The following is a 17,569-nucleotide window of genomic DNA, read 5'->3' on the forward strand; positions in this document are numbered from 1 at the left end:
ACATGAAACTAGACCACCAACTTACACCTTACACAAGAATAAACTCAAAGTGGATAAAAGACTTAAATGTAAGTCGTGAAACCATAAAAATCCTGGAAGAAAATGTAGGCAGCAAAATCTCAGACCTCTCTCGTAGCAATATGTTTGTCGATACATTTCCTAGGGCAAGGGAAACAGAGGAGAAAATATACAAATGGGACTATATCAAAACAAAGAGCTTCTGCGCAGCAAAAGAAACCATCAACAAAACGAAAAGGGAGCCCACTGTATGGGAGAACATATTTGCCAATGACACATCTGATAAGGGTTTAATATCCAAAATATATAAGGAACTTATACAACTTAACAAAAGGAAGATAAACAATTCAATCAAAAAATGGGCAAAGGACCTAAATAGACACTTCTCCAAAGAGGACATACAGATGGCCAAGAGGCCTAGGAAAAAATGCTCGACGTCACTAATCGTCAGAGAGATACAAATTAAAACCACAGTGAAGTATCACCTCACGCCTCTAAGAATGGCTCCATCAACAAGTCAACGAACTACAAGTGCTGGTGAGGGTGTGGAGAAAGGGGAGCCCTGGGACGCCAGACTGGTGCAGCCACTATGGAAAACAGTATGGAGGTTCCTCAGAAGATTAAATATAGAACTGCCATTTGACCCAGTGATCCCACTTCTAGGAGTATATCCTAAGAAACCTGAAACACTAATCAGAAAGAATATATGCACCCCTATTTTCATAGCAGTGCAATTTACAATAGCTAAGATCTGGAAATAGTCCAAGTGCTGTGGTACACTTACACGATGGAATACTACGCGGCTGTAAAAAAGAAGGATTTCTTACCCTTTGAGACAGCATGGAGGGACCTGGAGAATATTATGCTGAGTGAAATAAGCCAGTAGAGAAATACAAATACCACACGATCTTACTTTTATGTGGAATACAATAAACAAAATAAACTGATGAACAAAGTGGATCCAGAGACATAGAAGCGTGGAACAGACTGAGGGATCTCAGAGGGAAGGCAGGGATGGGTGGGTGGGGAGAGATTAACCAGAGAATTTATATGCATAACCCAAGGACACAGACAATAGTGTGGTGAATGCCTGAGGCTGGGGAGAAGGGGTCAATGGGGAAAAAAGAGGACATCTGTAATACTTTCAACAATAAAGATAAATTAAAAATAAATAAATAAATAAATAAATAAATAAATAAATAAATAAATAAATAAATATCCTTATCTGCACAGAACATTCTGGAATAAAAAACATACTGCGCCTGACGTTTTTCTTCATCTTAAATGTCTGTTCCTGTTAGGTGCCCCGTGCTTTTTCATCTTCACGTCTCTGCTGGTGCTTTCCAGTCCTGGAATCACTCTTCCTCATTTCTATGTGTCCTGCCCACTCTCAGGGTCTGCCTCGGATCCCCTTCTGGTGGGAAGGCTCCCTGACTGCCCCGGTTGGGATATAGTCTCACCTTTGATGTCCTTGAATTCTCCTGGCTGTACACCTCTCGGGGCCCCGCCACTTTCTGCCTGGTGTGATGAGTATGAATAGTATGCTTCCTGTTTCTCCTGGTTGTGAACTCCTGGAGGACGGGACTTGAGCTTGCTTTTCGAAGCACAATTTGTTGGTGCCAAATTTGTAAAATTTGTAGCAAACGTCTTGGATTCAAAAGCAAAGTAGTCATGACAGCATAGGACATTTTAATGAATTAGTCTATAAAAAAAATGCATTAAAAAAAATTATTGCCCAAACTGGTATTTTCACAATCTGTTCTGCAACTTTAAAAGAACCTTAGGGACTTTCAATATTGTTGCTATAATTACGTAGATGTCATTTATATGGAACTCGTTAGTATGGCTTGATCCAAGGTGGAGGAAATAGAACATTCAACCTTAGGACTTCTCAGTCTCAGTGCTGGGTTTTGGCATGCGGGCCAGATTTTTCTTTGTTAGGGAGGGTTTCCTGTGCATTGTAGGATGTCCAGCAGCATTTCTGGCCTCTGCTCACTACATCCCTGCAGTATTTCTCACTCCAGTTGTGAAAATAAAAAATGTTTGCAGACATTGCCAAATTTTCCCAGGGAGCAAAATAGCTCCCTGTTGAGAAACAATGCTCCACGTTAAGACTTTGCCATTTGACTGAGAGTCTTCCAAGCAACTTCCCTTAATTTCTTTAAAGCCCTTGCGTCTTGTCTTATATCCAGCCGCCATTGTTTACTGTATTTCATGTGATTCTATTTACTTGAATTTTTTTTTATTGTGCTATTGTATCATGTTAAATAATTTTTTAAAATAAAGAGTGTGTGGATGGCTACAAAAATAGAATAAACTTGGGTTTTCTCTTTGGAAGCAGATGCACACATATATGGCTAATTTAATTTTGACAGAGGTGCCAAAGAAATTCAATAGGTTAAGGTAATCTGTTCAACAAATAGTGCTGGAACATTTGGGTAGCTATATATAAACAAACAAAGAAGCAAGCAAAAAAAACCCAAAACAACAAAAACCAAAAACCTAAAAAATCAATTTTTACATAATGACATATAAAAAATTAATTCGAAATGGACTATTTTCCTAAATGTAATAGTGAAAGCTATAAAACATTAAAAGGAAAACAAAGGAAAAAAAATCATAGTGACTTTGGCAAAGTATTCTTAAATACCACACAAAAAGCACAGTTAATAAGAGAAAAAGCATTGAAGTAAAAAAAGATTTGACTTTATAAAAACTTCTGCTTTTAGAAGACACTTATGGAAATGAAAAAGCAAAGGCACACTCTGGTTAAAAATATAGCAAAACATATATAAAGGACTTACATCTAGAATATATATAGTAGTCTTACAACTCAATAAAACACCAATTTAAAATAAAAGAGTAAAAGATTCTGAAGATACTTTACCATAGAAGATGTACAAATGGCACATAAGCACATGAAAAGATCATGTGTTCAACATCATTAGTCATCAGAAAAATGCAAATTAAAATATTAGTGAGATTCCTCTACACTCCCATTAAAAATGTGGCTAAAAAGAGAAAGACTGACAATATCAACTATTAGCAGGAATGTGGAACAACTGTTCCTGCTGGGAATGTAAAATGGTATGACTGCATTGAAAAACGCTTTGACAGTTTTTTTTTAAAGTTAAAAATATACCTCTCATGTTACCCAGACATTCCACTCTTAAGTGTTTACCCAAGGTGGGGGACATAAAAGCATTCATTCATACAAAGAATTACACACACATTTTTCTAGCAGCTTTATTTGCAGTAGCCACAAACTGGAAACAAAAGGTGAATGCACCAAGTTGTGGTACGCCCATACTATGGAATATTAGATGGCAATGAAAATGAATAAATTATTGATACATGCAACAACATGGGTAAATCTCAAAATAATTATACTGCATGAAAGAAGCCAGATGAAAAAAAAGGAGCACATACTGTAAGATTCTATTTATGCCATGCTCTAGAACATATAAATTCATTATAATGAGAAAAAGTAGATTAGTTATTGCTTGGGGGTGGAGAGAGGGACAGGAGGAAAGAATTCCACATGACCACAGGGGAGCTTTGGAGATGATGATTGAGGGTGTTAATTTATTGATTGTGATGATGGTCTCATGGGTGTATACAAGTTAAAGTTGGTCAAATTGTATACTTTAAATATGTGTATTTTACTCTATGTCAATATTACCTCAATAAAACTAAAAAAAATTGCTCCTAAACTGATATTTTTGCAATTCGTTTTATAACTTTAAAGTAACCTCTGGTTTCTCTTTGGAAGATAGAAGTTATAAAGAAAATGGGCTACTTAAACTTTGGCTTTAAACAGTGCTTCCTCTGGAGCCTGCATTTAGAATTCACATGTTCCTGGGAGAGGAAATCGTTTTCTAAAACTTGGTGTGAGTCACTTATCAAAGTTCTTTTGCATTTCGGGACCTTAGTTTTCTCCTTTGGAAAACTGGCATAATAATAGCTACCATATAAGACAGGTGGGAAGATTACACAAAGTAGGTGGAACGGCAGCACAGGGATTCCCTGGAAGGGCTGTTTCTCTTCTTTCTCTTCTCTCATCTCCACGAAGCCAAGCATGTGTGACAAGCGCTCAATAAATCCATGTTGTTTGAATTATTTGCCATTTGCTTGTTTTAATTCAGTTAGTAAAGGCATCAAAAACACTGAATCAATTTTCAATCTTCTTTTCTAAGTCTTGTCGTAAAATAACATCAAACTTTGAGAACGTATAACCAGAGCACACGGGACAAATTCAATTCCTGACATAATTGCGTATTCACTAAAGTAGTTACTTATAGAAATGTGAAGCTCCCCATACATGCAAAGATTTAATCATAAAATGGGGATCTTGATAATGAATTTTTTGATTGGGAAAACATAATTATTTTAAAAGTTCAGTTGTGTGAATTTTTCCAGATTATACCATGCATATTTCTTTAATCCAGAAAAAGAAAAAGGTTTGATTAATTTAATAAAGCAGATATACAGGAATTCATACAGCAAATGTCTTGTTTAGGCTTTAAAAAACTCTCCATTGTAATATGCCATCGATGCACTTCTTTCAGGCAGTTCCTTCTTGCCTCCTCAATCGGATATGAAAGCCCAGGAAGCTACTGGGAAAGGAGTCCACATATTCTATTTTTAAATATCTTCAGTAAGGCCATAGAAAAGTTCCCTGTCAGCCTCAGGCATCCCGAAGCCTCGGTCGACGCTTGAAGGCAGCTTGCTTCCCAGGATTGATTGGATCAGACAGAAAGTCCTTTCTATACCTCTAGGTAACCAGCAGGGAGTTATGGAAAGCTGCTGCCTGGGTGGAGATCGTGGCTAAAAAGTTGCATTTTCAGCTGGAGAAATGTAAAGCAGCTGCATTTCTTCAAGCCATTGATTAGTGACCACTGAAATGCTGCGGTCCTGCGGAGAAAGAACAAAACATCGAACAAATTTAAAGCCCATCACAAATTCAGTCTTGATTAGTTTGGAATTTGTGTTCTAGTAGTGTTTGAACTAGAATTGCCATTTGTTTAGAAAATCCTTTTTTTTTTAAAGATGACTTACTAGGTTGCGCTGTGATTATAATGGAGCTCCCTAAAATATCCAAGGATATTAACCTCTTCAAGAATTCATATATACTTAGACATTTTTTTCAATTACAGTTTACATTCAATATTATTTTGTATTAGTTTCAGGTGTACAGCAGAGTGGTTAGAAAAATTACACACTTTACAGAGTGTTCCCCCTGATATTTCCAGTACTCAGCTGAGGCATTCATACATTTAAATTTCTCACTTGTAGGAGGCTCTTGGGCTTATAACAACCATGCCATTCAGTTTTAACTCTTCATTAAATATGAACTTTTGAGATCCAAATCACTTTTTAAAGGAGGTAGGTTACTCATGAATAAATAAACAATAGGACCCTATGTGGGTGCCCTGTACAACCAATCGCACCCCTGGAGCCCCTCATTAGGACCCTGTAGCCGATGCTGTGGAGTCCCTGCCCACATCCCCATGGCAATAACGTTCCATGCATGCTTTTCACATTTCCACCTACAGCACCTGCCACTCTACCTGGGCATTCTTTCTGGCTCTTGAACCCTGCTTTGGCTGACCATTCAGCAAGCCAGAATTGCTCATATATTTCCCACTCAGTAAATAACCCAGCTCCCTCCCCCATGGGGTGGGATAACTCTGAGGTCCACGCTCTGAACTATTTTCTAGTTCCCTAGGTGAATTGAGCTCCAGGTGCCCACAGTGAAACTTGCTTGAGGACACACCCTTTATGGGTTCTTTTTACCCTATCTCACCATTCCTCTCCCCTACCAGTGTTTTCTGGGATCACCGTCCAGATAAACGATTGCATTGGACTCTTCATCTCAGGACCCTCTTCTCTGGAACCTGCACTAAGGGTGACCTGTGCACTTTGGGCTTTAGCAGTGCTCTCTCTGGAGCCTTCTTTTAGAGTTCACATGTTCCTGGGAGGGAGAATTACTCCCTGAAACCTGGTGTGAGTTAGTTATGATGGAATAAGGGTCAGGTAATATGCTGTTAAACAGGGCACTTCTGAAGACAGAGAAAACTTCAGCAAGTAGGGTTATCTCCCAGAGCCAACTTTCCTCTTTCCACAAGTTCTTTAAGAGGAAGGCCAAAGTGGACATCAACAAACCCCCCTTATTTAACTGGGGAAGGGCTCTTGGACAGGCCACCTCTACTTTCAGCCTTGACGAGTGTTGCTTGTATTATATTTACTGATAGCTCAGTACGGAATTAGGCTGTGTGTGAATCTGGAGAGCAGCCCCGAATCCACCAGCCACAATATAGAGACAGCATTTCATGCTCAATACTACGTGAAAGTGCTACTTAAAGCTAACCCTCAGTTATAGTCTACACATGATGGCAGGCATTTTTCTGTTGTGACAGGATTTAAAGACTAGCTTACTGACCAAGACTTGATGTATTTGAAGGGAAAACAAACGCATAACTATATGCCTGTTTTTGTTTAGTAATTGTATGTTCAGTGGGGTTAGCACCAGCAGAGTGGGGAAGGAGCCAGGGTAAAGACGTATGTGGTATGTTGTGTGGCAGACACAAGGCAAAAGGTCTGTTGGTGACGACATGGTGCTGATGAGGAGGTTGGGCCCTGTTTGGAGAAGTGAATTTCAAATCCTAGACAGGAACCATAATCCCAGCTCTTGTTCCAGCTTCACGAGGGAACTCGAAGTGTTGGAAGGACACTTCACTTTCCAGCAGTGCTATGGGGATGCTTGCTCAGCTCATCCCCCCAACACTAATGAAAAGCTGGTGCTCTTGTAGGTGGGGGTTTTAGTTGCTCGGCTTCCATAATAAAATGCCACAGGCCATAAGCTATAGCAGTGCCTTTTAGTGGAAGCTCCCTGACGGAGAGGATAGCCTTGCTTCTTAGGAAGAAGTTGCTGTGATTTGGAATCCCACTAATCATCTCATGGTTCTTTATGCCCGAAGGAGCAATGAAAGTCCTCTTCAAGATGCAAACCCTGTAATCACATCTTTCCTTTTGGTTGCCAAACAGTCCCCTATTTCTTTAACTGTTGCTTTTATGGCACGGTTTACAAACCCCTTACAATCATGTCTGCTCTTCTGGCTTTATTGTTTTAGGGGATCTGCCTTCTCAAAAATGGCTTTCACATGTGACCGCAGCATCTCTGCATGAGTCCTGAGTATGGTGGAGATATCATCACCTGCGCTCAAAATATCAGCCTTTTACAATTACAGGTTAAAATTCTAGAAGTTGTAAACAATCAGGGCCCCATAACTGGTTGAGGCTGGGCTTACAGTCGACCAGGGCTTTTCACTTGCATTCTGAGAAATCTAGGTGCCAGCTGTTGCCTTGAATGGGGTTGGCGTCCCTATAAAAGCAGCCCGAGAACCTTCCCTGCTGCCTTTTCGCCCCAAGCAGCTCCAGTGAGGAGGCTTTTGCCTATAGACGGGCCCTCACAGAAGATGAATCTGCCGGCACCTTATTCTTGGGCTCCCCAGATTCCAGGCGGTGAGAATAATTTATTTTGTTTATAAGTTACCCAGTTGATATTTTGTTATAGCAGCTCAATGGACTAAGACAATATAATTAATCAGCACTTTTACGTGTATCCGCTCATTTGAGCACTGTAAAATCTGTGAGCGAGGGTGATGGGTATTATCACATCCATTTTGCAAATGAGGAAATGAAGGCCCAGAAAGGTTAAGCGATTTCGCCATCAAACTATCGTTTCTAAGTTTTTAAACAAAACACCTTTTGATTTCATTATCTCTGTCGTGTGATAAAATAAGATGTATTTTGTTGTTTATAGAATTTTCAGTAATGCCCAAGAGCTTGTCTTGTAAAATGTATTTATAGCATGAGCATAAATAATATTAAATGGATTTTAAAGATGTAAATTATCCCAATTCTATCAGAATAGCTGATTTCATTTTAGCTTTTTTTTTTTCAGTTTTAGTTGGTATGTATCATTTACATAGTTATAGTAGGGATTATACATTTCTGAATCTGAATTTTTTTAGTTAATAATGTAATATTTTTTCTTACAGTTGCATAGAGCTCATTGCCGTTACTTTTAAAAATTACATATCTTCTCGAATTAAATAACTTATTCAACTTCTAAAAATATAGTTTAGATAATCTGCAGTGACTACTTTTGAAAACTATTTTTTTCTTAATATAAATTTTTAGAAACTATTAAGACATATTGATATGGGTCAGGCTACATATATCCATATTGCATTCCGAAGAGGTTGTCCTTATGTCCCAGGCTTGCAGTAATGTAGACAAGGCCTAACATTGGGTTCTAAGAGTTAAATTATTTACTTTGTAATTATTTTGTTAAATCTTTATGTAAAATGCTATTTTCTCATTTTTATTTTCATTCCTCATTACTGATAAAGTGAAATATTTTCTCATGTCTCTGGCACTTCTTCATAAACTTCCCCCCCATTCTTTGCCGATTTACCTACTTTAAAAATTCTTTTTAATAAACTACCTACCAAACATTTCTGAATTCCAATGATGAATGAAGCTTAGGTGTGGACTCTTGATGACACTGTAATTAGCTGTAAGACTGAGTATCTCTAAGAAGGGATAATGCTCCATATCTGCTATACATGTTTGTTTTGGGGGTCTATTGTGCAGAGGGCTCAGGTGAACCCCAACAGTGCTCCTGGCGTGCTGGGTTTCCCATTCTTCAGGCAGAGGGAAGCGCTGCAGCCAGCATTCCTGGGCTTCCCGTGGAGCCTGCGCTATGAGGGAGGCCTCACCCTCGGCTGTCCTCCCTTCTCACGGGGAGACAGAGCAGCCTTCACACTGCAGATGAGCACACTGCCTCAGCCCGAACCACTTGGACCTTAAATGTCAACTGTTAGCCCCTGCTTACCTGTTGGGAAATTGGGTTTGTACACAGCCTGCTCTGCTTGGAAGGAGCTCCCAGGCCCAGCTTCCTTTTAATCAGGCACAGTTTCCAGGGTGGTGGTGGTGGGGCATTTGTTGAAAAACGTGGTTGTACATGCACAGGACTCAAAGGAAATAAGGCACGTGGAACCAGCATAAAATGTAACGTGATAGACTAAGGTCAAGGCACGAGCATTTCTATTAATGAGGGTGTGGGAATGTGTTTTTTAAAGACTTTCCTAAATCTAACAGGTGGGCATTAAAAGCATTTTGGTTGAGAGAGATCAGAAGTCTGATAAATTACATAATTAGAAAAGCAAATATTAACTATTCCAAGTCTATTTGTATATTAGATAATTGCATGACTGTTATTAAAGATTGAAAATCTGAATTTTAATAGGGTAATGATTACTATTCTGCCGATTTAATAGTTTTCCATTTCAAATATTACTCAACTTCTGTGCTGGGATACTTACTATCTTAATTTCCATACATGCATTTATTTTCTATGAAAAGAATGTTAGAATTAACAGAGCAAAACTTTAGGATGACTCCTTTTTCTTTTGAAATGTTCTACTTGAAAAGCATTTAAGTTTTAGAAGTAAACTTTCTACTGAAATTGAATAGACGTGCAGAGGGGTGCACATAAGTTTACATCTCTATTCCCACAAAAAGTGAACAAACCTGTGTAACTCATACCAGATGAAAAAAATTAGTGATGTTCAGGTCCCAGAAGTCCCTCCTGGGCCCCTTCTCCATTACTGTCCAGACCCCATCTCCATAAAGATAACTACTATTCTCTAGTCTCATGGATTAGTTTTGCCTATTTTTGAAATTTATAATGCAGTAATTCAATATGTACTCTTCTGCGTTTGGCTTCAAGAAATAATTAAATTTTGTAAGGGAACTTCCATATGTGCTAAGAATGATTGGTATTTATTACTTTTTCCAAGTTCTTTTGCAATTACATAAGCCATGCATGATCAGTATAGAAAATCTGAAAATAGAGAAAAGTCAGGAAAAAAACAATAGACCATTCATATTCCTACCACTCAAAGACAATCATTTTGTTATATTCCCTACTAGTATTTTATCAGTGCATTCATTAACTAATTTATACATCGAGTATTTATGGAGTGTAAATAAAATGTAGGGACTATGCTGGGCACAAGAAAAACATACTTGTTACATTTAAACACTTTGTAAACTTTTATACCCCACCTTTTCATTTAATTTTGTAATGCAGGCCTCATGCATTTCCATGCTGGCTGAGAAAAACAAGGGCAAGAGGGAGGAGAAACCAGTTATGTGGCAGCGCTGAGCTCTTCAATTTTCTTATTCCTGGGTCTCACCATCTCAAAGAACACGAGAGGGGAATGAGGTACAGAACATTGGGTATTCTTAAGCTCAGAAAAAAAGCAGAAACAGAAATGTAAGAAAAGTGGCCTGGTCCTGGCTGCTAAGATCAGTGAAGGAGGAGACTGTAGCCTGGAGGGTAGGTCATAGGCCTCAGGTGTGCCCCGTCCAACCTGCTTCAGGGAAAGGGGAGTCAGTATTGCAGGGAGCTTCTCCTGGCCCCTTCATCACAGGGCTGGGAGTGGAAGGGATCAGAAATAAGCTGGTAAACTCACCTGAGAGTTTCAGGCCTAAGACAAAAGGTTTCAAAGCCTGCTGCTTTCATGAGAAAATTCTCACTCGTATTCAAACGCATTATCTTGTGACGATATCGTGGCAGGTAGGAATAGAACTTTTGAAATTAGCGCTTTAAATAATACCTTCAACGTGCTTCAACAGCCATTAATGATAGCTATCGTTGGTTAAAATGTATTGAGGGCCTTGCAGCCTTAGACCTAAAGAACCTTACCTCATCTTTACAAAGATTATAGGAGGTAGGTAAGTCTTTCCCCATGTTGCAGATGAGGAAACAGTTTCAGTGTGGTTAAGTACTTTGCCCAATGAGACTCAGCAAATACAGGTGGAAGGAGTCTATATGCCATCTGAACTTTTTGCTAAGTATTGTGGGGCCAGGAAACCACCTTGAAGGAGCTCTCAATCCAGAAGACTCCATCAGCAGTCACATCTGCCCACCTGGGGGAGGTGGAACTGTGAGGCAGAGGCACCGAATGGGTTGAGGAAGCCCAAGTTCGCCTGTAACTAGGCCCCCAGGGCTCAGTCCCAGAACACACATTCATGTGTTTTGTTACTAAAGGGGTAACGGAGGTGGTGGTGCTGGGGCGGTGCTGGAGTTGCACAGCAGAACAGAGCTCTAGGAGGGCAGGGATGTTGGCATCATAATGCAAACACCCCTCTCCCCAGCACAGGTGCCAGGTGCTCACACTGCACAGCAAGTACCTTCAAAGAGATGGTTTTGTCAGGCTCCAGGTAGAAATCCCAGGCCTGTCAAATTCAAACCCTAATTGCCTAATCTCAGCTGGGTTTACTTTTTAATCGGGTGAGCATTTATCACTTTAATGTCTTCATGGACTCAGTGGTAAACATTTAAAACCATCTTAGGAAGTCAGGGGAACTTAAAGCTCTTTTCTTCCTGGGGTCACTTTTGCTTTGTTTGAGCTTTCTCTGCCGTGTGTCCCCATATTGGGTAACTTCTGGAGCAGTGCTTCCCAACCTTGCCATGAGAGTATGTGTGTGGTATTCGGGGAGTGATGAAAGGAATTTGAGGGAATTTTCTAAAGTGGTGAAAGCAGACATCACCTTTCCTGTGTATTATATAGGATAGAAAAATATTAAAAAAATACAGTAAATACTTATAAAATTCCAGATAAATTCTTTTTGTTTCTATTGAGAAATCTGAGCTTTCTTTCATGGATATAATTTTTTAATGCAAGGGTTAATGCTTGAAGTGACTACATTCGCTTTCTGATTATGAGTTCTTAATTATACCTTCAAATTGTTGATTGTCTTTATCCACAGAGAAATTTTATTCCAGTTTCACAAAATGTACAATATTTTTTGCAATTATTCTACGATTTATTTACAACAGTTGAAATTATATTCAAGGCTTTAATAGCTCTTCCTTTTCTTTCGTGGATGAATATGGACATTTATGATGTGAAAGATTCAAATCTAATTGAATTTTTTCATATCAAGTATTTAGAAGTAACGAAGTTCTGATTTGCAGTACGTGCGGGAATTGTGAGAGCTGTCACCCTGCAGATGGCTTGGATGCTAATCAAAGGGCACATCAGCTGCAAATTGGCAGAAGTTTCAACACATACGAAGGCAGGGATTCAGGGCACTGCCCGGGACTTTGCACGCCAGGCACTTGAACCTGGGTCCCCACATCACCCCCATGTGGCCACGTCCTGGGCTTACCCAGAATATGGCGTCCTCTAGCCGCTGTGCTGGTTCTTTCCTCCATCTCAGCAGCAGTGCTGTGCCCTGCAGCTGGCTTCTGAAGCATAGTGCCAGGCAGTAGGGCACCTCCCGGCCCACACCAGCTCCCCAGGGCACACACTAGCACGTGACGGCACTCCTCTTGCCAGTGGCCCAGGGTTCGTAATACCTCAGACCCTCCTCTCCAACCTGCTTTAAGGAGCCTGGGAGAGGCAGACTGGGGTTGCAACTGGTCTATTGTCTTTGGCTATCTTAGACACCGTCATCTCACTGCCCCAGGGCTGATGACATCTGTATCTCTTGGTACCTCTTGCAGAATACATTTTTTTTTTTTTTTTTGGAAAGCTCAAATTTAGACATTTCTCGTTTTCCTTGAGTTCTTAGAAACTTGGGCTTCCTGTTTAAAGGTTTCTAGGTTAAGTTCACTATCTTATTCAGTGTTCTTGCAAGCAGCCCACTGGGCCAGATAAGAGGCAGCAAAGTGTAATTTCTCAAAGGTAGACCCTGGAGCCAGACTGACAAATTCCAAATCTTAGCCCAGCCAGTTACTAGATGTCTGCCCTGAGTTCCTCTCATTTATATAAAATAGTAATAATGCTGTTTCCCTAGGATTCTTGGGAAGATTAATTGATTAATACATGTGAATTTCTTACAACAGTGCCTACCAGAGACTATCATCAACTCATAGGAACAATAAGGTGATGTTACTGGTACTACTAGGAAGTTAATTATTACTCCAGTAGAGGTTTGTTTTAAATGAAGTTAGATTCAAGGGAAAAATAAACAATGGCTATGAAATCTGAAGGGATTTGGTTTATTCAATTACCAGACCATTGTCTTTGCTTTGGGTTTGTACTTTTTTTTTTTTTACTTTATAAATTTTGTAACCAGAATTGATATCACACTTCTACTTTAACCACGTGCAGTAGGATAGCATGCCAGGATTAAGGTTAGGGTTTGAAGTATGGAATACTACCTACCTCTAAGAAGATTGAATTCTATAATGTCATTGAGTTGGCTGGAGTAACCTGCAGCTAAAGCAAAAATTCAGTGACATAAATTTTAAAAAATGTATTGTGTTCCTTGGCATCCAGGGTCACCCTAATTTTTTAAATTCTTTGAACGTTGAACTTGGGGAGGGGGAGCCCTTAGTAATCAGAAGGCCACTTGCAGTTTTAGTCTTAACTAAAGACATAAGTTGGCTTCACAATTGAAATGGAAAGTGTGTAGGGGTGGCAGACTTTGTCTTCTACCTATTATGGCTTTGTCACAGAAAAGTGGATTAATATAGTCACACTTCATTGTAAATGGACATTAATGAATGCTAAATTACCACCAAATGCCTGTGGAACTGCACATAACAGCTACTTTCACATTCAAAGAGTTTTTCATGATTAATGTTGTTGTAATAAATACCAAAGAAATTAATAACCATTTGTCACTTTTAAAAGTGTTGCCGATTAATTTCATGCTATTTTTCTATTCCCATTTGTCAAAAGAATGAGAACCTAGAGTTTCACTGTCGAATATGTGGTGCGAATTACAGAAGCAGCTGCACCACACGGACCTCTGCAGGGTCTGATCGCTTTGCCGGCCTCAGACCTCTTCCTGGCAACAGTTAGGCTTTCGAGAAAAGGGAGAGTCGAGCCTGTTGGGTAAGTGAGCAACATGAGGAAATGGCTTAAGACACGCTTTCATAATTCATTGGCTGCACTGGAAATTCAAGTTCTCAGACTATTCATTATCTTGACAAACATTGTAATGTGTGCAGAATATGGCACCGCATAAATCCATCCTGGTGACAAAGAGTGCAATGAGAATGGGAAATGGTAGAGACCGAAAGCAATCACTTTACAATCTGGAGACTGGATAAAGCGGAGGTGCCACCAGGCTTCGCGGCAGCTCGTTTCTGGCACTCTTAACAGTTGCTTTCTGTAGAAAACATAACATGGCACCATAGCCAAGCACTCATAATGGGAGTTTGGACACATGCATTTGGAAAGTGGCCTCCATCCAAGTAGAACCTCAATTTAATGAATTCATACCCTTTACTCTGTAGGGCAGTGATTTGACATCGTTGATCTGTAGTGAATAATTCACTCCTATTTTGAAGGGACATAAATATTTTTATGTATTAGTATATTCATTTATTTCTTTATTAGGCTAATAAGTAGCAAATAACTGGTGTGTGTGTGGTATTGTGCTAGCTAATGTAAGGGACTTGCAGTCTAAGAAGTTTGAATAGTAATGAATGGACCCTAAAAGTACAAGTAGCTGAGGATAGATCCCTTCAGAATGTGGGATCTAAAATTGTGGTTATATTTTTCTGGTGTATAGAAAGGTGGACCACTCTGGTCATGAGGAGCCTGGACAGGTGTGTGCCAGTAAGAGGGTATTTGGCCCCTGGGCAAAACGGGGATGACCAATCTGCATGGGAAGGGTATTCGAAGGATATTGGCCAAGGATCATGAATTCTTGTTAGGTAGACGACTTCTGCCTTCTGCATATTCATTTTCGATCTCTTTACTTTGATTTGCTAAGCAATAGCCTTGATGGATTTGCACCGTGTTCCTAGGTGACCTCTACCCTGGCTGCCATTCCAACCTTGCCACCTATTACGGTAATTTTGACTACCTTGCTTATGATAGTTAAATGCTACCAGCTGGCTTCTGTTCCAGGCTCCTCTTATTCCCATTAATTATTCAGACATTTTTGAATTCTCCTTGTGGTTTCTTCTATAACTCATGGGATTCTAGTTCTGTAACAGTATCTCCTATTATCTGTTGAATCAGCTGGTTCTCCTAAAAGGCCTGGTTCCTTTCTTTGGAGAATATTAGAAACCAAGATCTGAGTACTAGGTATTCTCTGTGTAACTGGGGTATCATTGCTTCTAGGCACTCTCAGCTCAAAGAGCAAGGAAATACATGTGTGTATACTACCCGTGGGTATGCGCATATCTGGAAGTACTTCCATATGTAACCACCTGTGTCTGCAGTAAGCTGAACGGGTTCATGCTAATATCTCCAATTCCAGTCCATGACCCTATGGATCATTTTAGCCTCTTGCACATGTTTTTCTGTAAGTTGTTGTCGAGAAAATGTCCTGACGTGTGCTGGAACCAAACTCTGAAAGAGGTCGGCGTTGAGAGACCAAAGAGAAAGGCTGACAACTCCAGAACTGAACAGTTTATTAGGGGAATTTGTGGACAGAGGCAGTGAATCTCCAAACTGAAAGGGAATGGGACCTTGATATGGGTAGTCTCCGGGAACCAAGTGACATGTGCTTGTTAAGAGCTGTGTACTCCAAAGCAGTAAACAACTTAAGGTGCCTACTTATCTGTATAAGAACATTCCAGGGGTGAACTGGCCATTGCTGAGAGTAACTTCTTAAGATGGCTTCAGTCACATCAAGCACCAGAAACCATTTTGCCTAACAACTGAAACTGCAATAGTGAGAAACCTGGCTCCTACCATCCACCACTCACTTTGCTTAATTGTTCAAATCTAATATGCATGTATACCAGTATCAGAATTAACTCATACCACCATGGGAAATAACTTATCAGATAGGGTACAGTGCTTATAGACTCGACTCATTTTCAGAATTGCCTAGGTCAGCACACTTTTCCCAGAACCACTCAGGGAGGTTGTATCACACATTGGTAATACAGTTAGGACGTTTTTTCACATCACATATTTTATACTGGGATTCCCCTAACATCCTAAATGATTTTTAAAAATTTGCATATATTAAGGTGTACTCTTGATTCTGTGAAGTTCAAATGGTTTTGACAAATCATTGTAATGTATCATACAGAATAATAGCATCAATCTAAAAAAATCAGGGGCTGCATCTGCTCAACCTACCTGCTCATCTCCCTGAACCTCTGGCAGTCACTGAGCTTTTTACTCTTTATAGTTTTGCCTTTTCTAGAATGTCCTATAACTGGAATTTTAGAGTATATAGTATTTTTAGATTCTTCTCAAACTCTTTCATATGCATTTACAATTGATGTCTTTTTATGGCTTGATAGCTCATTTATTTTTATCATGGAATATTTCATTGTATGGATGCCCCAGTTTGATTATATATTTCTCTATTATAGGGCACTTGGTTGCTTCTGGATTTTAGCAATTACGAATAAAGCTACTATAACCACTCACATACAGGCTTTTGTGTGGCTGTGTTTACCCCAAATTGAGTGAATATCTATGAATGAGAGTGCTGGATCGTATGCTAAGTCTATGTTTGACTTAGAAACTGCCAAACTGTCGTCCAAAGTGGCTGTACCATTTTTGCGTTTCCACCAGCAGATGAATGAGAGTTCCTGTTGCTCTGCATCCTTGCCAGCAACTGGTTTTGTCAGATTTTTGGATTTTAGCCAATAAGGTGTGCAGTGGTATCTCATTGTTTGAATTTGCAATTCCTTAGTGACAAATGTTTATCATCTTTTACATATGCTTATTTGCCATCTGTGTATCATTGGTAAGGTGTCTGAATCTTCACTCATTTTTTAATTGGGTGCTTTGTTTTCGTATTGCTGAGTTATAAGGATTCTTTGTACCTCATTTTGGATGCAAGTCATTTTTCAAAACGTGTTTTGCAAATATTTTCTCCTAGTCTGTGGTTTGTCATTTCATTTATTAAACAGTGTCTTTCACAGAGAAGAAACTATAATCAAGTCCAATCTATGATTCTATGGATCAGTATCTGAAAACTCATTGCCAAACCAAGGTCATCTAGATTTTTTTTTTTCTGGAAAGATTGGTAGTTTTTCTTCTAGATGTTTGATAGTTTTAGGTTTTACATTTAGGTTTATGGTTTAAAACTTCTGTGAAAGATATAAAATCTGTGTCTAAATTTTCTCTTTTGCATGTGGATTTCCACTTGTTCCAGCACCATTTGTTGAATTGCCTTTGTTCTTTTGTCAAAGACGAACTGACTACATTTGTGTGTCTATTTCTGGGCTCTCTATTCTGTTATGTGTCTATTCTTTTGCCAATGCCATGCTGTCTTGATTATTGTAGCTCCCTAGTAATCCTCGAAATTGGGTACTGTCAGTCCCCTAACTTTGACCACCTTCTTCACTGTTGGTGATTCTAGATCTTTTCAGGAAAATATACTTTAGAGTCATGTCAATGTCTGCAAAAGGGCTTGTTGGGATTTTTCACCCGTAGGTGAGTTGGGAAGGCTCGCTGGGGCTGGAGTTGGGAAAATAACCTTCTCAGAGAGGGAAGAAGTAGAATGAAATCTTTCTCTCTGGAGGAGGGAGACCTTTGTC

General features: G+C 39.5%; 1 long non-coding RNA gene across 1 annotated transcript in view; it reads left to right on the forward strand.

Annotated features, from left to right (window-relative positions):
• The first annotated feature begins 7,458 nt into the window (after window positions 1–7,458).
• LOC148092771 (uncharacterized) overlaps window positions 7,459–17,569 on the forward strand; it is a 278,629-nt gene continuing 268,518 nt past the window's right edge. Inside the window, exon 1 of the long non-coding RNA XR_015714775.1 lies at window positions 7,459–7,542. This is a non-coding gene — a long non-coding RNA (uncharacterized LOC148092771). The remainder of the gene's footprint in view (window positions 7,543–17,569) is intronic.

This window comes from Miniopterus natalensis, chromosome 7 (assembly GCF_054644295.1).
Source record: "Miniopterus natalensis isolate mMinNat1 chromosome 7, mMinNat1.hap1, whole genome shotgun sequence".
NCBI lineage: Eukaryota > Metazoa > Chordata > Mammalia > Chiroptera > Miniopteridae > Miniopterus > Miniopterus natalensis.